Source organism: Staurois parvus, unplaced genomic scaffold (genome assembly GCF_062004578.1).
Source record: "Staurois parvus isolate SC_StPar_1 unplaced genomic scaffold, SC_StPar_1.0 ptg000575l, whole genome shotgun sequence".
Lineage (NCBI taxonomy): Eukaryota > Metazoa > Chordata > Amphibia > Anura > Ranidae > Staurois > Staurois parvus.
In genome coordinates, this window is record NW_028318371.1 from 6,522,366 (window position 1) to 6,542,824 (window position 20,459).

Genomic DNA, 20,459 nt, shown 5'->3' on the forward strand with positions numbered 1-20,459 from the left:
ATGTATCAAGTAACAGTGACCTACTGACACTGCACTTGCTGGGGGAGAAGGGGGGGTAAGCGTAGGGGCTAAACGCAGGTGTTGGCAGGTGCCGGGGCTGATCCCGCTAACGCTGCGTTTTTGGGGACGCTTTACTAATGTGAACGCTGGTATAGTGCTGACCTGATCAAAGATATTGACCTGTTCAGACACTATACTAGCAATGGAGGTTTATTGTACATGAGCGTACTCCAACAAGGGTTTAAATGTGATGACTGGTGTACTGACGGGCAATCTGACGCTATCTGGGAGGGGTGTGAAAACCACGGGAGCGCAAATCACGTGTATATATATATATATATATATATATATATATATGTGATATTGCGTACCCATGCCGCCCTGTGGCAGTATTTCTGCTGTAGGGTGGTCAGGAAGCGGTTACAGAAGAGGTTTGTGTTACGGCGCTGCGTTACTTTAACTTACAATTGCGCGGTCATGCAACACTGCACCCAAAATAAATTTACATCCTTTTTTTTCCACAAATTGAGCTTTCTTTCGGTGGTATTTGATCACCTGTGCGTTTTTAATTTTTTGCGCTTTAAAAAAAAAGGCTGACAATTTTGAGAAAAAAAAACAATATTTTGGACTTTTTGCTATAAAATATGTCCAGTAAAAAAATTAAAAAATCAAATTTAGTCACAAATTTCATCCAAAATGCATTCTGCGACATGTCTCTGCTAAAAAAAATCCCAATATGTGTAAATTAATTGGTTTACATGAAAGTTATAGCGTTTACAAATGGCGGGAAGATACTGGGATTTTTAATTTGTTTTATACTCGTAATGGCGGCGATCAGCGACATCCCCAGTGACACCAATACAGTGATCAGTGAAAAAAAAACCCACTGACACTGTACTCATGGCACTGGGGAGGAAGGGGTTAACATTTTTAGGGTTTACTGTGTGAAGGGAGTGTTTTACTAGGGGGCAGGGGTGTGTGCTGGACAGGGACAGGCTGATCGAGAGAGAGAAACTCTTCTCTCCTTCTTCAGCTTGTCACGAGCTGTCAGGGAACTGACAGATAGCAGGGCTGTGTATAAACAATTCAGCCCTGCTCTCTATCAGCGATCACCGCGAATCGCGGGGAAACGGCCGGTAATGATCGGCCGTGACCCGGCGGCGGAGACCCGCTGCTGACACCCGCGGGACAGGTAGGGCGGACGCGCGCCCCCTACCTGTTTTGCAAAACTACATTTTAAAACGTGGTTTTGCGCAGCCGTGCCGCCCTGCAAACGTACATATGCAGTGGCTGGGGCTGAAGAGGTTAACCACTTCCCTCCTGGCCAACAGCCGAATGGCGGCAGGGTATAACGCACTAGATCGCAGCGGCGCGATCTGTCACCGGCAGTGTACCTCGGACACGGCCTATGACAGATCTGAGTAGCGGCCCCCGTTGCCGGTACCATGTGACTTGCTGTGACCAATCACAGCAGGTCACATAACAGTGGTATACATTGGATGGCTACATTCATTCCATCCATTGTATACTAGTGTCTAGCTGTGAATGGTCCCAGAGATCACATGCACATGTCATGTGATTAGCTGTGGCCAAATCACAGCTAAGCACAAAAAAAAAAAAACCTGAATGAATCGATGTCATTCAGGTAAATGCTTGCTTATAGCAAAGTAATTCTTTGCTATAAGCAAATTGAGTAAAAAAAAAAAAAAATACTGATCACTTCCCCAAAGTAGTACAATGTTACTATGGTAACATTGTACTATTTTGGACATAGTGAAATATGAAAAAAAAAATCATAGAAAAACCAAAAAACAATTTAATAAAAAATTAAAAATAATAAAAAAATTAAAAAAAAATTTAAGAAAAATGTATATATATATTTTTTCATACTGTCACCAGTCAGTGTCCCTGATCACCGCCATGCCAGTAATATGATGACGCTGACGAATTGTGAAAATTATTTTTTGCATTTTTTCATTTTCCGAAAAATGATGACAAAAAAAATACAACTTCAAAAAACTTGCCATGCGTCTTATGAAGTACGTCAGACTGTCTACTCTGCAAAAAGGGGTCATTTGGGGATATCTGTACTATTCTGACATTCTGGGACCTCAAGATATTAGATTGGCCGTCAGTACTTCAGGATTGATTAATTTTCAGATCTATCCCATAGTTTGCGAACTCTATAACTTTCCTACAAACTAAAAAATACATTCTAATTTGGGTTATTTTCACCAAAGACATGTAGCAGAATACATCTTGGCCTAAATTTATGAAGAACAATAATTTATTTGCAAACTTTTATAACAGAAACAAAGAAAAACGTGGGGTTTTTTTTCAAAATTTTCTGTCTTTTTTTGTTAATTTAGCAAAAAATAAAAACCCAAGTGGTGATTAACCGCTTGCCACCCTGCCACTGTATATATACGTGTGCAGGGCGGAACTCAGGCGCAAAACCACGTTTTAAAACTGGTTCCGCGCTCCCGACATTTTCGCCGGCAGGGGGTGCGCGCGCTCCCGCCGACCCGCGGGTGACACCATTTGATCCCGGAGGGATCAATCATTAGATTTCAGCCAGTGATGTCTGGCTGAAATCAGATGATCGGTCCCTGTCCTATCCTGTCCTGTGTTGAAGTTTACACAGGACAGGATATGATGTCATTCTTCTCTGCCTGGACACATTCCGTTCCAGACAGAGAAGAAACAGTAAAAGTGAGTAAAACACTACACATTTACAGTTAGAACACACCTAGGTCACATTTACCCCCTGATCGCCCCCCCCCCCCCCAGTTAACCCCTCCCAGATAGCACCAGATTGCCCGCCAGTACACCAGTAATCCCGTTTAACCCCTTAATCCCCCCCCTCCCCCAGTTAACCCCTTCACTGCCCTGTCACCAGTGTCACTGATCAGTGAACCGATTTTTATTGATCACTGTATCAGTGTCGCTGGCGACTTCCAATAGTGTTAGCGCCCCTTCCAGATAGCGCCAGTTTGCCTGCCAGTACAACAGTAATCCCATTTAACCCCTTGATCAACCCCCACCCCCCCAGTTAACCCCTTCACTGCCCTGTCACCAGTGTCATTGATTACAGTGAACAGATTTTTACTGATCACTGTATTAGTGTCACTGGTGACTTCCGATAGTGTTAGCGCCCCTCCCATATAGCGCCAGATTTCCCGCTAATACACCAATAATTCCGTCTAACCCCCTGATCGCCCCCCCCCCCTCCCGAGTTAACCCCTTCACTGCCCTGTCACCAGTGTCATTGATCAGTGAACAGATTTTTACTGATCACTGTATCAGTGTCGCTGGGGACTTCCAATAGTGTTAGCGTCCCTCCCAGATAGCGCCAGATTTCACGCTAATACACCAGTAATCTCGTCTAACCCCTTGATCGCCCCCCCCCCCCCCCGAGTTAACCCCTTCACTGCCCTATCACTAGTGTCATTGATTACAGTGAACAGATTTTTACTGATCACTGTATTAGTGTCACTGGTGACTTCCGATAGTGTTAGCGCCCCTCCCAGATAGCGCCAGTTTGCCCGCTAATGCACGGGATTTTTTTTTTACCAAAAACATGGAGCAGAATACATTTTGGCTTAAATTTATGATTAACTTTGAGTTTACGATATATTTTTTATAGCTGAAAGTAGAAAATATTGTTTTTTTTCAAAATTTTCGTGTTTTTTTTGTTTATAGCGCAAAAAATAAAAAGCGCACAGGTGATCCAATACCACCAAAAGAAATCTCTATTTGTGTGAAAAAAAGGACGTAAATTTCGTTTGGGTGCAGCATTGCATGACCGCGCAATTATCATTTGAATTAGTGCAGCGCTGTATAGCAAAAAAAAGGCATAAATTACAGTATCTATACCATAGTTTGTAGACGCTATAACGTTCACACAAAGCAATCAATATACACTTATTGGGATTTTTTTTACCAAAAACATGGAGCAGAATACATTTTGGCTTAAATTTATGACTAACTTCCAGTTTACGATATATTTTTTATAGCTGAAAGTAGAAAATATTGTTTTTTTTTTTAATTTTTGTGTTTTTTTTGTTTATAGCGCAAAAAATAAAAAGCGCACAGATGATAAAATACCATCAAAAGAAAGCTCTATTTGTGTGAAATAAAGGACGTAAATTTCTCTTGGGTACAGCATTGCATGACCGCGCAATTATCATTTGAATTAGCGCAGCGCCAAACAGCAAAAAAAGGCCTGGTCATTAAGGGGGGTAAATCCTCAGGAGCTCAAGTGGTTAAATACCACCAAAAGAAAGCTCTAGTTGTGTGACAAAAATGGTCAAATTTTAGTTTGGGTACAATGTTGTATGAGCGCGCAATTGTCATTCAAAGTGTGAGAGCGCTGAAAGCTGAAAATTGGCCTGGGCAGGAATGGAGTAAAAGTGCCCGGTATGGAAGCGGTTAAGCACTGCACTATAGCTACTTGACATTGGGCAGGTGACAGTTGGCCGTTTTTGAAAACAAGGGTCAGTTTGACAGAGTCTATACCTGGTAACCTCCATAGCACAGTGGTTAGAGTGCCCGTCTAAAGAGTGCATGGTCGTAGGTTCGAGGCTTACCTCTGCCAAGTGCGTCTTTCAGCATGACTATGCAGTACTGGACATGAGATAAATGGATGTTACCAAATTTTTTTTTTTTGGGCTTTGTTTTTTTTTTTAACATTCATTTTCTCTCATTTTATCTATTTGGAAAGCCTTTCATGGTCCCAGTGCGGGTAAAAGAGTCCGGACTGGAAGTGGTTAACCACTTGAGCTCCTGAGGATTTACCCCCCTTAATGACCAGGCCTTTTTTTGCTGTTTGGCACTGCACTAATTCAAAAGATAATTGCGCGGTCATGCAATGCTGTACCCAAACGAAATTTACGTCCTTTTTTTCACACAAATAGAGCTTTCTTTTGGTGGCATTTTATCACCTGTGCGCTTTTTATTTTTTGCGCTATAAACAAAAAAACCACGAAAATGTTGAAAAAAAACAATATTTTCTACTTTCAGCTATAAAAAATATATCGTAAACTCAAAGTTAGTCATAAATTTAAGCCAAAATGTATTCTGCTCCATGTTTTTGGTAAAAAAATCCCAATAAGTGTATATTGATTGCTTTGTGTGAACGTTATAGCGTCTACAAATTATGGTATAGATACTGTAATGTATGCCTTTTTTTGCTATACAGCGCTGCACTAATTCAAATGATAATTGCGTGGTCATGCAATGCTGTACCCAAACAAAATTTACGTCCTTTTTTTCACACAAATAGAGCTTTCTTTTGGTGGTATTTGATCACCTGTGCGCTTTTTATTTTTTGCGCTATAAACAAAAAAACACGAAAATTTTGAAAAAAAAACAATATTTTCTACTTTCAGCTATAAAAAATATATCGTAAACTGAAAGTCATAAATTTAAGCCAAAATGTACTCTGCTACATGTTTTTGGTAAAAAAAATCCCAATAAGTGTATATTGATTGCTTTGTGTGAAAGTTATAGCGTCTACAAACTATGGTATAGATAATTTGAAATTTACACAGCTTTTACTTTCTGACCGCCCATCACATCTCTTGAGGTGGTAAAATACCAGGATAGAACAGACACCCCCAAATGACCCCTTTTCGGAAAGCAGACACCCTAATCTATCTGCTGAGAGACATATTGTGTCCATGGAAGATTTATTTTTTTTCCACAAGTTTCTGGAAAATGACAAAAACGTTTTTGTTTTTTTGTTTTTTTTTACACAAAATTGTCATTTAAATGATTTATTTCTTGCACAAGCCATGGGTATATGTGGAATTACACCCCAAAATACATTCTGCTACTTCTACCCAGTATGAGGATACCACACGTGTCACACTTTTTGGGAGCCTAGCCACATACAGGAGCCTGAAATCCAATGACCACTTTGAAAGCCTGAAGGTGCGTAACTTCTTCATTTCACTTCCCCTGTCAGAAAAGACCAAGCCTTTTCTGACACTTTTGTTCACATAAAAAAAATGTGTATTTTTTGCTAGAAAATTAATTTAAACCCCCCAAACATTATGTATTTTTTTAAAGCAGACACCCTAGTGAATAAAATGGTGGGTACTACAATTTTTTATGGCACATAGTACTCGCGCAGCAATTTTTCAAAAGCAATTTTGTTTTAAAAAATACACTTTTTTTACTTTTAATGCATAAAAACACAATATATTGGCCAATTATTTGGTAAATTATAAAAGATGATGGTATGCCAAGTAAATAGATACCAAACATGATATGCTTTAAAACTGCGCATGCCCCGTGCAATGGCAACAAACTGCAAACATTTTTAATATCCATAGGCAGAGCTTTAAAAGCCTTTAAAAGCTACCATTTTAGATTTACAGAGGAGGTCTAGTGTTAGAATTACTGCCCTTGATCTGACGTTCACGGCAATACCTCACATGCATGGTGCAACCGCTGTTTACATAACGGCACAGGGTCAAGGCTTGTGCACACAGGTGTGCGCGCATGGGAGGGACTATTTTTTTTTTTTTAGTTATTTTGATTTTTTTTAATTATTTTTACATTGTACCTTTAATTATTTTTTTTTTTAATCACTTTTAATGTTTTAACAGGGAATGCAAATAACCCCTATAACTTCAATGGGCATTGTCATATATTCTTTTTTGAGAAATATGGGGTCTATCAGACTCTAGATATCTCCTCTGCCCTTACATTATCTAATCAAACCAAAATCGGTGTGATCAGATGCTTCCCCCAATTTACAAATGGCGCTGTTTATATCCTGCGAAACTGAAGTGATGAAATGCTCGGAGCTTCTGAATTCTTAGACTATAGAGATGATTGGCATCATTCTGGTCTCCAATCAGCTCTATGGTCAGCTGGCAGAAACACCGGCTGCATTCTCAGGTTCCCCCGATGGCACGGGACTGCCCAAGAAGGCCGTGGAAGGCAGCGGGGGAGGGGGCATCATCTCCCGCTGCTTGTAAAAGCAATCTTGCAGCTAATTAGCCACTAGGATTGCTTTTACATGAAAGCCGATCCCCGGCTGAAAAAAACAACACCAGAATGATGTCTGCAGCTGTAGGCATCATCCTGGTATAACCATTCAAATCCAGTGATTTACTAGTACATCGCTGGTCCTTGTTGGTTATATACGCTATGTTTTTTTTTGTATGCAGCCTGTGGAATGAATGAAAAAATTAGAAGAACTCTCTGCCAGAAAAAAAGTGAGTAGTATGCCCACCATTAGAATATACCGCCCTGCTTCCACCCACTTCTAATGGTGGGCACACATTAGGTCACACTTTGCCACATGAGCCAGTTCCAAGATTGAATAAATGTCTAAATAGTGGCACCCTTGAATAAAAATTGTCCACGTATAAGTGGTACCCCATATGGAGAAATGATGACACCAAGTCCCAAACTATCTTGTCACTGCTCCCCATGTAATCTGGGCATCCGGGCGGGCTCCACGTGACTATCTTTTCCCTCGTAAATCCGAAACTTATAAGTATAGCCTGTTGTCCTCTTACAGGTCTTCTACATCTTGAGCCCATATCTGGCACGCTTGCTGGGAGAAATCGTTTGAATGCAAGGCGGCCAGAAAAATTAATGAGGGACTCATCAACGCAGATGTTTTGCTGGGGAGTATAGACATCTGCAAATTTTAGGTTAAGGTGATTTGCGAGGGGCTGAATTTTGTGGAGCCGGTCAAATTCAGGGTCACGCCGAGGATGACAGAGTGTATTGTCGCTGAAATGCATAAAACACATTATACTCTCATATCTATGCCTGGCCATGGCAGCAGAGAACACGGCATATGATGAATCGGGTCTGCGGACCAATACAACCGCAATTCATTTCTTTTAGTAATGCCCATGTTGAGGGTTAGGCCCAAAAAAAATGTAAATTTGAAAACCGTAATGAGTTTCCTTGCGAATGGTCTGGCAAGGTTTGAATTTGGGTTGGCGGCAATAAATTGTTGTGCATATAAACTGCTTTGATCCACAATCAACGCATACAGATATTCCGTGAAAAACAGCTCCAAAAATCAAGGAGGTATGTGAAAGACCAGGATGTACTAGACCGCTGGTACTCGTCAGTTCACCAAAAGGTAGCGCGGCACTAGTACTGGCACTCTGCTGCATGTGAGAGTCATCAAAATTTACCGACAAGTGCTAACAGAGATCAGGCCTGATTCTGCCAACACTGCGGTTTTGTGTGCAATGTATCAAGTAACAGTGACCTACTGACACTGCACTTGCTGGGGGAGAAGGGGGGGTAAGCGTAGGGGCTAAATGCAGGTGTTGACAGGTGCCGGGGCTGATCCCGCTAACGCTGCGTTTTTGGGGACGCTTTACTAATGTGAACGCTGGTATAGTGCTGACCTGATCAAAGATATTGACCCGTTCAGACACTATACTAGCAATGGAGGTTTATTGTACATGAGCGTACTCCAACAAGGGTTTAAATGTGATGACTGGTGTACTGACGGGCAATCTGACGCTATCTGGGAGGGGTGTGAAAACCACGGGAGCGCAAATCACGTGTATATATATATATATACGTGATATTGCGTACCCATGCCGCCCTGTGGCAGTATTTCTGCTGTATGGTGGTCAGGAAGCGGTTACAGAAGAGGTTTGTGTTACGGCGCTGCGTTACTTTAACTTACAATTGCGCAGTCATGCAACACTGCACCCAAATTAAATTTACATCCTTTTTTTTCCACAAATTGAGCTTTCTTTCGGTGGTATTTGATCACCTGTGCGTTTTTAATTTTTTGCGCTTTAAAAAAAAAGGCTGACAATTTTGAGAAAAAAAAACAATATTTTGGACTTTTTGCTATAAAACATGTCCAGTAAAAAAAATTAAAAAATCAAATTTAGTCACAAATTTCATCCAAAATGCATTCTGCGACATGTCTCTGCTAAAAAAAATCCCAATATGTGTAAATTAATTGGTTTACATGAAAGTTATAGCGTTTACAAATGGCGGGAAGATACTGGGATTTTTAATTTGTTTTATACTCGTAATGGCGGCGATCAGCGACATCCCCAGTGACACCAATACAGTGATCAGTGAAAAAAAAACCCACTGACACTGTACTCATGGCACTGGGGAGGAAGGGGTTAACATTTTTAGGGTTTACTGTGTGAAGGGAGTGTTTTACTAGGGGGCAGGGGTGTGTGCTGGACAGGGACAGGCTGATCGAGAGAGAGAAACTCTTCTCTCCTTCTTCAGCTTGTCACGAGCTGTCAGGGAACTGACAGATAGCAGGGCTGTGTATAAACAATGCAGCCCTGCTCTCTATCAGCGATCACCGCGAATCGCAGGGGAAACGGCCGGTAATGATCGGCCGTGACCCGGCGGCGGAGACCCGCTGCTGACACCCGCGGGACAGGTAGGGCGGACGCGCGCCCCCTACCTGTTTTGCAAAACTACATTTTAAAACGTGGTTTTGCGCAGCCGTGCCGCCCTGCAAACGTACATATGCAGTGGCTGGGGCTGAAGAGGTTAACCACTTCCCTCCTGGCCAACAGCCGAATGGCGGCAGGGAAAACGCACTAGATCGCAGCGGCGCGATCTGTCACCGGCAGTGTACCTCGGACACGGCCTATGACAGATCTGAGTACCGGCCCCCGTTGCCGGTACCATGTGACTTGCTGTGACCAATCACAGCAGGTCACATAACAGTGGTATACATTGGATGGCTACATTCATTCCATCCATTGTATACTAGTGTCTAGCTGTGAATGGTCCCAGAGATCACATGCACATGTCATGTGATTAGCTGTGGCCAAATCACAGCTAAGCACAACAAAAAAAAAAACCTGAATGAATCGATGTCATTCAGGTAAATGCTTGCTTATAGCAAAGTAATTCTTTGCTATAAGCAAATTGAGTAAAAAAAAAAAAAATACTGATCACTTCCCCAAAGTAGTACAATGTTACTATGGTAACATTGTACTATTTTGGACATAGTGAAATATGAAAAAAAAAATCATAGAAAAACCAAAAAACAATTTAATAAAAAATTAAAAATAATAAAAAAATTAAAAACAAATTTAAGAAAAATGTATATATATATTTTTTCATACTGTCACCAGTCAGTGTCCCTGATCACCGCCATGCCAGTAATATGATGACGCTGACGAATTGTGAAAATTATTTTTTGCATTTTTTCATTTTCCGAAAAATGATGACAAAAAAAATACAACTTCAAAAAACTTGCCATGCCTCTTATGAAGTACGTCAGACTGTCTACTCTGCAAAAAGGGGTCATTTGGGGATATCTGTACTGTTCTGACATTCTGGGACCTCAAGATATTAGATTGGCCGTCAGTACTTCAGGATTGATCAATTTTCAGATCTATCCCATAGTTTGCGAACTCTATAACTTTCCTACAAACTAAAAAATACATTCTAATTTGGGTTATTTTCACCAAAGACATGTAGCAGAATACATCTTGGCCTAAATTTATGAAGAACAATAATTTATTTGCAAACTTTTATAACAGAAACAAAGAAAAACGTGGTTTTTTTTTTCAAAATTTTCTGTCTTTTTTTGTTAATTTAGCAAAAAATAAAAACCCAAGTGGTGATTAACCGCTTGCCGCCCTGCCACTGTATATATACGTGTGCAGGGCGGAACTCAGGCGCAAAACCACGTTTTAAAACTGGTTCCGCGCTCCCGACATTTTCGCCGGCAGGGGGTGCGCGCGCTCCCGCCGACCCGCGGGTGACACCATTTGATCCCGGAGGGATCAATCATTAGATTTCAGCCAGTGATGTCTGGCTGAAATCAGATGATCGGTCCCTGTCCTATCCTGTCCTGTGTTGAAGTTTACACAGGACAGGATATGATGTCATTCTTCTCTGCCTGGACACATTCCGTTCCAGACAGAGAAGAAACAGTAAAAGTGAGTAAAACACTACACATTTACAGTTAGAACACACCTAGGTCACATTTACCCCCTGATCGCCCCCCCCCAGTTAACCCCTCCCAGATAGCACCAGTTTGCCCACCAGTAATCCCGTTTAACCCCTTAATCCCCCCCCCCAGTTAACCCCTTCACTGCCCTGTCACCAGTGTCACTGATCAGTGAACCGATTTTTACTGATCACTGTATCAGTGTCGCTGGCGACTTCCAATAGTGTTAGCGCCCCTCCCAGATAGCGCCAGTTTGCCCGCCAGTACAACAGTAATCCCATTTAACCCCTTGATCGACCCCCCCCAGTTAACCCCTTCACTGCCCTGTCACCAGTGTCATTGATTACAGTGAACAGATTTTTACTGATCACTGTATTAGTGTCACTGGTGACTTCCGATAGTGTTAGCGCCCCTCCCATATAGTGTCATGGAAATTTTGTATTGTTGGTCGAACTTTAAATGTGTCATATATTCGTGTTATTCATATTTCTCTCGTGTGGCTTAATTAAAGCTCTGAAGGCTGCAATTGGGCCATGCGCATGTACAATGTATGTATTACAGTACTCAGCTTGGTAATGGATGAGATGGCAGATCTGCGCTTATAGACCGGCGTGTATACCACCACGGCATTCGATGCGAATGCTGCTGTCAGTAGACCGTGGGCCTGTATCCACATATCAGCAGCATAGTACCACATGGGCTTCATAACGCAAGGCGCCAAGCGGTGTGAACTCCACGTGTAGGCTTATGCATATCTTACAACCCATTACCAATCTGAACTGTATCTTGGATGGATGTGTTTTAATAAAGATCGTATCGGGCCCATCCAGGTACAGACTGATATTTTTAGGGAATGCTTGTACAAAGAATTTACATACCAATAGAAGCTAGTAGGACAGGAAATATGACCTCAGAAGGCTCATGGGGAGGGAAGGGGAGGAAGTTTGCTGACCTCAGAAGGCTCATGGGGGAGGACCAGTGATAGATAATAGGAAAGGCTATGCTCCAATTGGAATGTACATCCTGTGTATAGGCACTCCCCATTGCATTGTTCGGTGGGAGGGGATTGACTTTATTCATGTGGGGGGCATGTGTGTATTTTTAATAAAACAGAGAGCTGAGTCTGAAACCGGCCCTTATGTGAATTGCAACACTAGCCTTAGAGTGTCGTTTGATCATTCTAGGGTAACGGAGCTCCACCCCCACATTTCAACAGAAGCTAAAAGTATTTGGATGGGCAGGAATCGTGTAGTTTAGCTGCAGTCGTGGTAAGCGAGATTCGCACAGCTTTATGGGGGATTTCTGCGCATCCAACTGCGAGTACTCACGGTAAGGAGAAATTCGTTAAAGCGAATTTCCAAGACAGTTTGGCGAGCCTGGTGGATACTAACGCGTATTCTTGCATATCTAACCCAATACGAGGGGGGAATAGCCATCATGAACTAGCAAAAAGTATGCCGGCACATTTCAGGTCTTTCTGCCATTAAGAGGATCGCTTTTTGCGTGTTCGTGTGGCTGATTTCGCTCTCGGTTAGCTAACAAGAATTACCGCTTAGCAAGGACCTAGATTTTTGTCCTAAACTCTTGATTTGTGGGTGAAAGACAAGGGTTTGTCTCTGCGGAGAGCAGCAGAGGGGTGGGTTTGGTTGGCTGGATTTGGTCAAGTTTAAAAATCTTCCAACCAAAAATTAAACGGGTATATGTTTTAGCGGGTAAAAGTTGTTGCATAGTGTTAGGTAAGTATTTGCGGGTTGTAGGTACTGTGGTAATTGCTCTACCCCCCTCCACGTGAGGTAATTATTACAGTGCTGAAAGGTTTAGGTTAATTGTTAACTGCTGTAAGATCTCTGTGTGTATGTAGTCTGTGCAATGTTTTGTGGTACTACTGCTCCCAGCAAGCATGCAGCAGGGGATCCTTTCTGTTACATGTGCATGTTAGTGTGATATGTTGGTGTTTTATGTCTGTTCTGTGATCGTGCCAAATTGTGTTGTATGTGTGCTGTATATTGTTGTGTAATTGTCCAGTGTATGTTCTGTCCAAAAGTCTTTTTTATGTAAGAGGTTAGAGGCAATTTTGAGGTTAGAGTCTGCCGTGTGCTCCTCTGTGGGGGGCCATTCTAGTGTTACCATGTGCTTCCCTGTGGGGGGTCATTCTAGTGTTACCATGTGCTTCCCTGTGGGGGGTCATTCTAGTGTTACCATGTGCTTCCCTGTGGGGGGTCCTTTTCTTGACTAACCACATGTACTCCTTTTGTTTGATGGCCATTTTGTTGGCTACCATGTGCTTTCCCTGTTGGTGGCCATTTTGTTGAATACCACATGTGCAGTATTCTCTATGCAATGTGTATGCAGCTTTCTATATGCATTTGACCCATTTTGTGTTTTTAATCCAAATTTTTTACAGTTTCATTTGTTTGCTTTTAGCTTTAAATTTGCGTATTGCCAGCCAATTTAAAGTGTGTTAAGCGAGTTTTCCCTTCACGTGTTCCACATTTAGTGAGCGCGGTGAAGTCTGGGTTTTTGCACATAGATTTCTTGTATAGTGATTATGTTTTTCTTGTGTTTTTCCTGTTAAAAGTAGTTCCTTATTGTAAAGCGGGTTTGTTTTAAAGCTGCTGCGTTGCGTGTTTCGCGTCCAGCAGACTTTTTGTGTAAACGGTTCTAGGTGGTTGCAGCGAAGATTGCGTGTGTAATGTGGATCGTTTAGCGGAGCTGATAGGAGTGATTTTTGCGTCAGCAACAAGGTTACTTTTGGCGCAGTTTTTCGGTTTACCTCCGTGTAATTGTTTTACTGCGAAATGTCCCGTGTTTTTCATAAGGATCCACTTTGTCCTTTTTTAAACGGTTTTTCAGGTTGAAAAAGGGTTTTTCTGTGTGTATTAGGAAAGTTTTTTTCTTTACACAAATTTCCTAAAGGTCAGTTAGCAGGTTTCCGGCCAACCAGTGACCCCTAAGTAACATCCAAGAACCCCTCTTTTTGTTTTGACTTGTGTTAGCTACTGTGTGCAGGGAGAGAAAAGCCACTTTCATCATTGTGCGGTGTGGCCTGCCAAACACAGTGGGTGATGAGAACCACATAAATTACGCTGTGCGAGTGGGCGGTCCAGGGAAGTAACACTTAGCCTGGTTACCACAAACACTTCGGGTGGTCAGGATCACATAAATTGCGCTGTGGGAGTGGGAGGTGTGCTCTCAGTCTGACCGCCACTTGATGCGCTTCGGGTGATCGATAAGTATCACATAAATTACGCTGTGCTGGGAAAGTGGTGGAATCAGGCCTCTCGGTAGGATCCCACCGAGTGCTCCAGGGGGTAAACAGGTACCCGGACGCGGGATATATACCAGTGACTAGTCACGATGGGCAGTAGTCAGTCCATGAAGAGAGAGGGGGAACCAGCCCTCTTCAGGGTAAGGACAGCTGCACAACTGATGAAGGTGAGTTTGGGGGGGAAGTCTACAGAACCCCTCAAAAGGTGGAATAAATGGTCGAAGGGTACCAGATGGGAAATTCCCCGGGAAGGTACATTTGACGCATGGAGGTGGGAAAAATTCATCTCTGAATTTGAACCACGGATGCAGGCGTCAGAACTAGAGATCGCACAGCTATGGCTTCACAGGTCAATCCAATTAGGGAAGCAGGGCATACATAAACTGGTGTCTGTCCGGAAGAACCAGGTGATGTATACCTGGCCTCCAGAGGGAATAAAACAGGAGGATCCAGTGTCAGAGGTGGAGGAAGCTCTTTCAGGGCTGACTCTACTAAGGCAGGCAGGATCAGGGTCTGCTGGGGTTCCCGAACAACCAAGAGTGGCTGAGATAAGTATAACTGCACCTGTCTCTTCTGTTAGTGACATCACTCTTGATGTACCTTCTGTGTCTTCTGTATCTATGCCTCAGCCTCTACCTCTACCTCTCCCTTCTCCCTGCTTCACCCCAGCTCCTTCTGTTTCCAACTATGAAGCCTACTCAACAACCGATTTGCAGACTATCTGTGAATCAAGGGGAATAGACACCCGGTTAAGAAACAGGGCGGATTGCATCAAAGCGCTACGAACCACTGATCAGACCCCTGCCCCCCCAGCTATACCCTGATCTGAGGGACCTCAAACCTGAAGGTGCAGTAAGCGAGGTGGTTAATCTAAGCCCACCGATGAAGCTGGGTCAGCCCTTGCACTCTTCCCAGACCGAGGCCTATCCAGTCAGAGTGCAGCAATTTGAAGGTCCTCCCAATGCACAGGGGGAACGGACTTTAGGGGAACGGGTAGTTTGGCATGTCCCCTTCACCCCGGCAGAGATCCGCACTATTCTGGCTGAGCTCCCGGACTATCGAGTCAATCCGAGAGGATTTGCTCGAATGTTTGGACAAAACCAGTTCAGCTATGGTATGAGCGGGTCAGATTGTGCGCAGATCCTGCGGGCAAAGGTGGGTATGGAAGTGGCCAGTACAGTGATTGCAGGGTGCTCTATAACCACTCATGAGGAGATGACTTCAGGGGGCAAACAGTTCTGTACACAGCTAAAGGCAAAGCTTCCAGAAATGTATGGTGCTACCTCTACTACGGACATGATGAAGCTCACCCAGGGTCCTAATGAGGAAAGCGCCTGCTTCTGGCGCCGTCTCAAGCAGACGGCACTGGATGCGGATCTGGAAGTTGGACCTGATGCTCCAACTGAAGGGGTAAAGGTGACGGCGACGCACATTCTGTTGCGGGCCAAATTTTTGGAAGGCATCAATATTAAAATTCGGGAAAGGCTGGTTCTGGCCCGACCCGAATATAATGAGATGTCTATCCCTGCTATCCTTTCCACTCTTGCGGCAATAGAGAGGGAAATGGATAGAAGAAAACAAGACAAGGCCAAAGTTCTTATGTCCCAGACCCCACACGAAAAACCAAGGGATCTGGGTCACAGGAAGGATAGGCCCCCACCCAGGTGCTTCCAGTGCCGCCAAACGGGGCACATGAGGAGGAGCTGTCCCCAATTACCTAAAGGTCGGTGGCAGTTCATTCCTGATGAGTCCTCCGCCCCTATGACCACATGGTAAGTAACTCCTATGAATTCTCATAGGAAGTTGACAAATCGGTGTCGGCCCAGATCCATCTTTTTCTAGAGGAATTAAAATATCCCCTCCCTTGCCTCACCGACACCAGTGCAGCAAAAACGGTCCTGCGAAAACAGGACATCCAAGGCAAGGTACCCCTCTCAGGGGAAAGCCCTCCTAACCCCTACTAACCTCACTATCAAACGATGCACTATTCTTAACCCAGCTTCTCTTCTTCCTGTGTCGGAAGATGAGAAGGGGGGGGAGGACAGCAATGACAGTGCTGAATTTTGCAACACGACTAACAATACTAACACCTCTTCGGCTAACATGTCTTCTTTGTCCACTATTAACCTCTCTTCCAAAGGACACGACTGCATTTCTTTGGTGGAACTGGAGTCAGCGGCAACACACCCCATATCACCCCGAGAGTAGCGGTAAGGTTGAACGTCTTCCGATACCCAAAAACCTTGGCCTGAGTGTCTCCCCATTGCCCCCTATTCCATCCGGAATGCCCCTCGGCAACCACATGGGCTGTCACCCTACGAGGTGTTGTTTGGGGGACCTCCCAAAAACAGGGTTGTACTTTCCTCAACAGTTGTCATCTTTGCATTCACAGCTTACAGGTTATGTGCAATCTCTGCAATGGGAGCTGCAGAAGATACACCATCGGGTTCGCGAATCGCTCCCCGATCCAAATGCAATAACTGGTGTTCTTTCTATTGAGCCAGGTGATTGGGTTGTCCTAAAGAAACATCAAAGAACCGGACTCGAGCCACGGTTCACCGGACCATACCAAGTCCAGCTGACGACACCTACCTCACTCAAACTCGAGGGACGAGACAACTGGGTGCACGCAAGCCACTGCAAGAAGCTTTTCAGCTACACCAGAGAATGAGGGGTGTCATTTTCCTTTTTCTTTTTGTTTGTATGTCTTACATGTGTGTGAACGGAGGAAAAGACGGCAGATACCCCAACCTTTTATTTAAAATGCACCTGCGTTTAGCCAGAACCGCCAACAAAACCAACTGTTGGGTATGCTCTAAGCCCCCACCCAGTCATCACATGTCCGCAATGGCCGCTGTTCATGCCCTATATGACATCCGCGTCGGCATGAAAAAGCAAGGGACCCCTGGTCAGCCCCCACGTAGACATTTGTCGGTAGAACTTAATGACACATTTTTAGCAGGTAACATCAGTTTCAGCACCAATATTAGCTCTAGCTCCTGTAGGACCCTCGTCAGTCCATTATGGGTAACTGGACAGCTAGGCAGCCCTCAGGTGTGCTTTAACATCAGCTTTGGCACAGGTAACAAGTTTGTTGGGACTACCACCTGCGAGGGAGGTATAACTGTCAATCTGACTAACCAGACTTCCCTTCTGAGTAACCACACTGACCGACCAGACCACGTGTGTTGGAAGGACGGATGTGATGTGCAGACTGAGGGAGCAATCCCCCAGTCTGTGCAACTGTTGCTCAGTGCCAGAGGCCGAACGAGGAACTCCTCCTGCTCTGCTCTGACAGGTCCATACTATTTTCTTTGTGGTTCGGCAGCCTATAGAACATTTCCCCAGAACGCGAAAGGTTCGTGTGCCCTCATAAAGCTAGTCCCAGCATCCTATGTAGTGATGGATCATGAAGAGTTGATGGTCCACAAGAAGGTAAGGATGGCAGGGAGAGTTCGCAGGGAGCTGTTCTCTGAGGGCGACCAGGCATGGGCTTGGTTCCCCTCATGGACAGGATGGGGAATAGAACTTATGAAGCGCCTGAACAATTTTTCTGTCATCGTGGATAGTATGTTTAACGAGACCGTAGAGGCTGTCAGAGAAATTGCCCAAGAACAACGGCAGATGGGAATTTTAGTGCTTCAGGAGAAGATGGCCCTTGATTACCTTTTAGCCGCCAAAGGGGGCTCTGTGAGTTCATCGGAGAGGATTGTTGTACTTGGATAGAAGACACCGATGACAAGGTCCAGGCCCATATGGACAAAGTTAGTGAACTACAGGGAAAAGCTAGAGCTATAGCTAGTGAGGGTTGGAATCCGTTCAAGGGTTTGGGAGGATTGGGAGATTTCCTGTTCTCCATCGGATCTTGGTTGAAGGAAGTGGGAGTGTATGTCCTGATGCTTCTCTTTTTCATCTGCCTTTTATATGCCGCGGTGAGATGTTCCTGTTGCCTCATCGACCGTGTAAGCCAAGCTCGGGCAGACGACCACATCTCCATGCCCGCTCCTGGGATCCCACTCCAACCACTGAAGACCTCACCAACCAACCACCTTCTCTGCAGATTACGTCCTGGCTTCCCTCTAATTTATCTCCCTGAAGACCACATTCTCCAAGACCTTCAAGCAAGCTTCAAGCCTCATCATGGTTTGTGTCTGCGATTTGGAAAACTGTCTGGGTCGAGACCAGCCTTGTGTGGCCCCGTCTGCAGGGGCAATTTGAGAATCTATTGCTGGATCTCCCCAGACCACCGTGGGATCACAAGCCTTATTCATACCACAAGTCTGTTTGTGGTTTTTGCAAGAGCCTTCCTGTAGTGAAGGTTCCAACGCTCTTGAGGATCATCGCTTCAATCAAGCCTGTTTGCGTCGAGTCTGCGTCGGGTCTTGTTGTTTCAGGTACCCCGTGGAGCTTTATTCTCAGGGACAACTACAGGAACTCTTTGAGGTTTTGAGACTACACCCATCAAGCTGAAGAAGATCAAGAAGGGACACGAGGAGAATATGATAAAACAGGAGGGAATGTCATGGAAATTTTGTATTGTTGGTCGAACATTAAATGTGTCATATATTCGTGTTATTCATATGTCTCTCGTGTGGCTTAATTAAAGCTCTGAAGGCTGCAATTGGGCCATGCGCATGTACAATGTATGTATTACAGTACTCGGCTTGGTAATGGATGAGATGGCAGATCTGCGCTTATAGACCGGCGTGTATACCACCACGGCATTCGATGCGAATGTTGCTGGCGGTAGACCGTGGGCCTGTATCCACATATCAGCAGCATAGTACCACATGGGCTTCATAACGCAAGGCGCCAAGCGGTGTGAACTCCACGTGTAGGCTTATGCATATCTTACAACCCATTACCAACTTGAAACTGTATCTTGGATGGATGTGTTTTAATAAAGATCGTATCGGGCCCATCCAGGTACAGACTGGTGTTTAGCTTAGGGAATACTTGTACAAAGGATTTACATACCAATAGAAGCTAGTAGGACAGGAAATATGACCTCAGATGGCTCATGGGGGGGAAGGGGAGGAAGTCTGCTGACCTCAGAAGACTCATGGGGGAGGACCAGTGATAGATAATAGGAAAGGCTATGCTCCAATTGGAATGTACATCCTGTGTATAGGCACTCCCCATTGCATTGTTTGGTGGAAGGGGATTGACTTTATTCATGTGGGGGGCATGTGTGTATTTTTAATAAAACAGAGAGCTGAGTCTGAAACCGGCCCTTATGTGAATTGCAACCAGCCTTAGAGTGTCGTGTGATCATTCTAGGGTAACGGAGCTCCACCCCCACATTTCAACAGAAGCTAAAAGTATTTGGATGGGCAGGAATCGTGTAGTTTGGCTGCAGTCGTGGTAAGCGAGATTCGCACAGCTTTATGGGGGATTTCTGCGCATCCAACTGCGAGTACTCACGGTAAGGAGAAATTCGTTAAAGCGAATTTCCAAGACACTATCTTCTTATAGCCTTCTCCAGCTTTGTGAGCGTCAACTATTTTCAGTTTCAGTTTTCTAGACAACTGCTTAGAAGAACCCATGGTGCTGATTGTTGGGGCAAGGTCAGATGAGTCTGGGCATTTAAAACCTTTGAGCTTGACATCACCTGGTCTTCCCAGACGATGATTGAGAACAATCCATGACACTGGCAGGTCTCAGCTTGGCAAAGGGGGCAGTGCATGCTATAAATTCTGCAGGGGGCCCAAACTTTTTTTGTTTTCTGTTATTTTGAAAGTGTAAATGATGGAAATAAAATCTAACTTTTGTTGACATATTATAAGAATGTCTAATCTGTAATTTGATGCCTTTTGGAGATTTTTCCATCTTTCCTTGGCTTCTTTATGCACATTAATACAAATTTTTAGCTGGGGTGCCCAAACTTTCGATACCCACTGTATATATACACACATACATACATACATACACACATATATATACACATATATATACACATATATACACACACACACACACACACACACATATATATATATATACATACACACACACACACAAATACATACATGTACACACACACACATATACATATATGTACACACACACACATGTACACACACACACACACACACGTACACACACACATATATGTACACACACATACATGTACACACACACACACACACATACATGTACATACACACACATACATGTACACACACACACATACATGTACACACACACACACATATATATGTACACACACACACACACACACATACATGTACACAC

At 43.9% G+C, this 20,459-nt stretch overlaps 1 long non-coding RNA gene across 2 annotated transcripts in view; it reads left to right on the top strand.

Annotated features, from left to right (window-relative positions):
• The window catches only part of LOC149450389 (uncharacterized), a 489,998-nt gene extending 470,545 nt beyond the window's left edge, over nucleotides 1-19,453 (top strand). For both annotated transcript variants that reach the window (XR_016315263.1, XR_016315264.1), the window contains exon 2: nucleotides 16,709-19,453. This is a non-coding gene — a long non-coding RNA (uncharacterized LOC149450389). The remainder of the gene's footprint in view (nucleotides 1-16,708) is intronic.
• The last annotated feature ends 1,006 nt before the right edge of the window (nucleotides 19,454-20,459 follow it).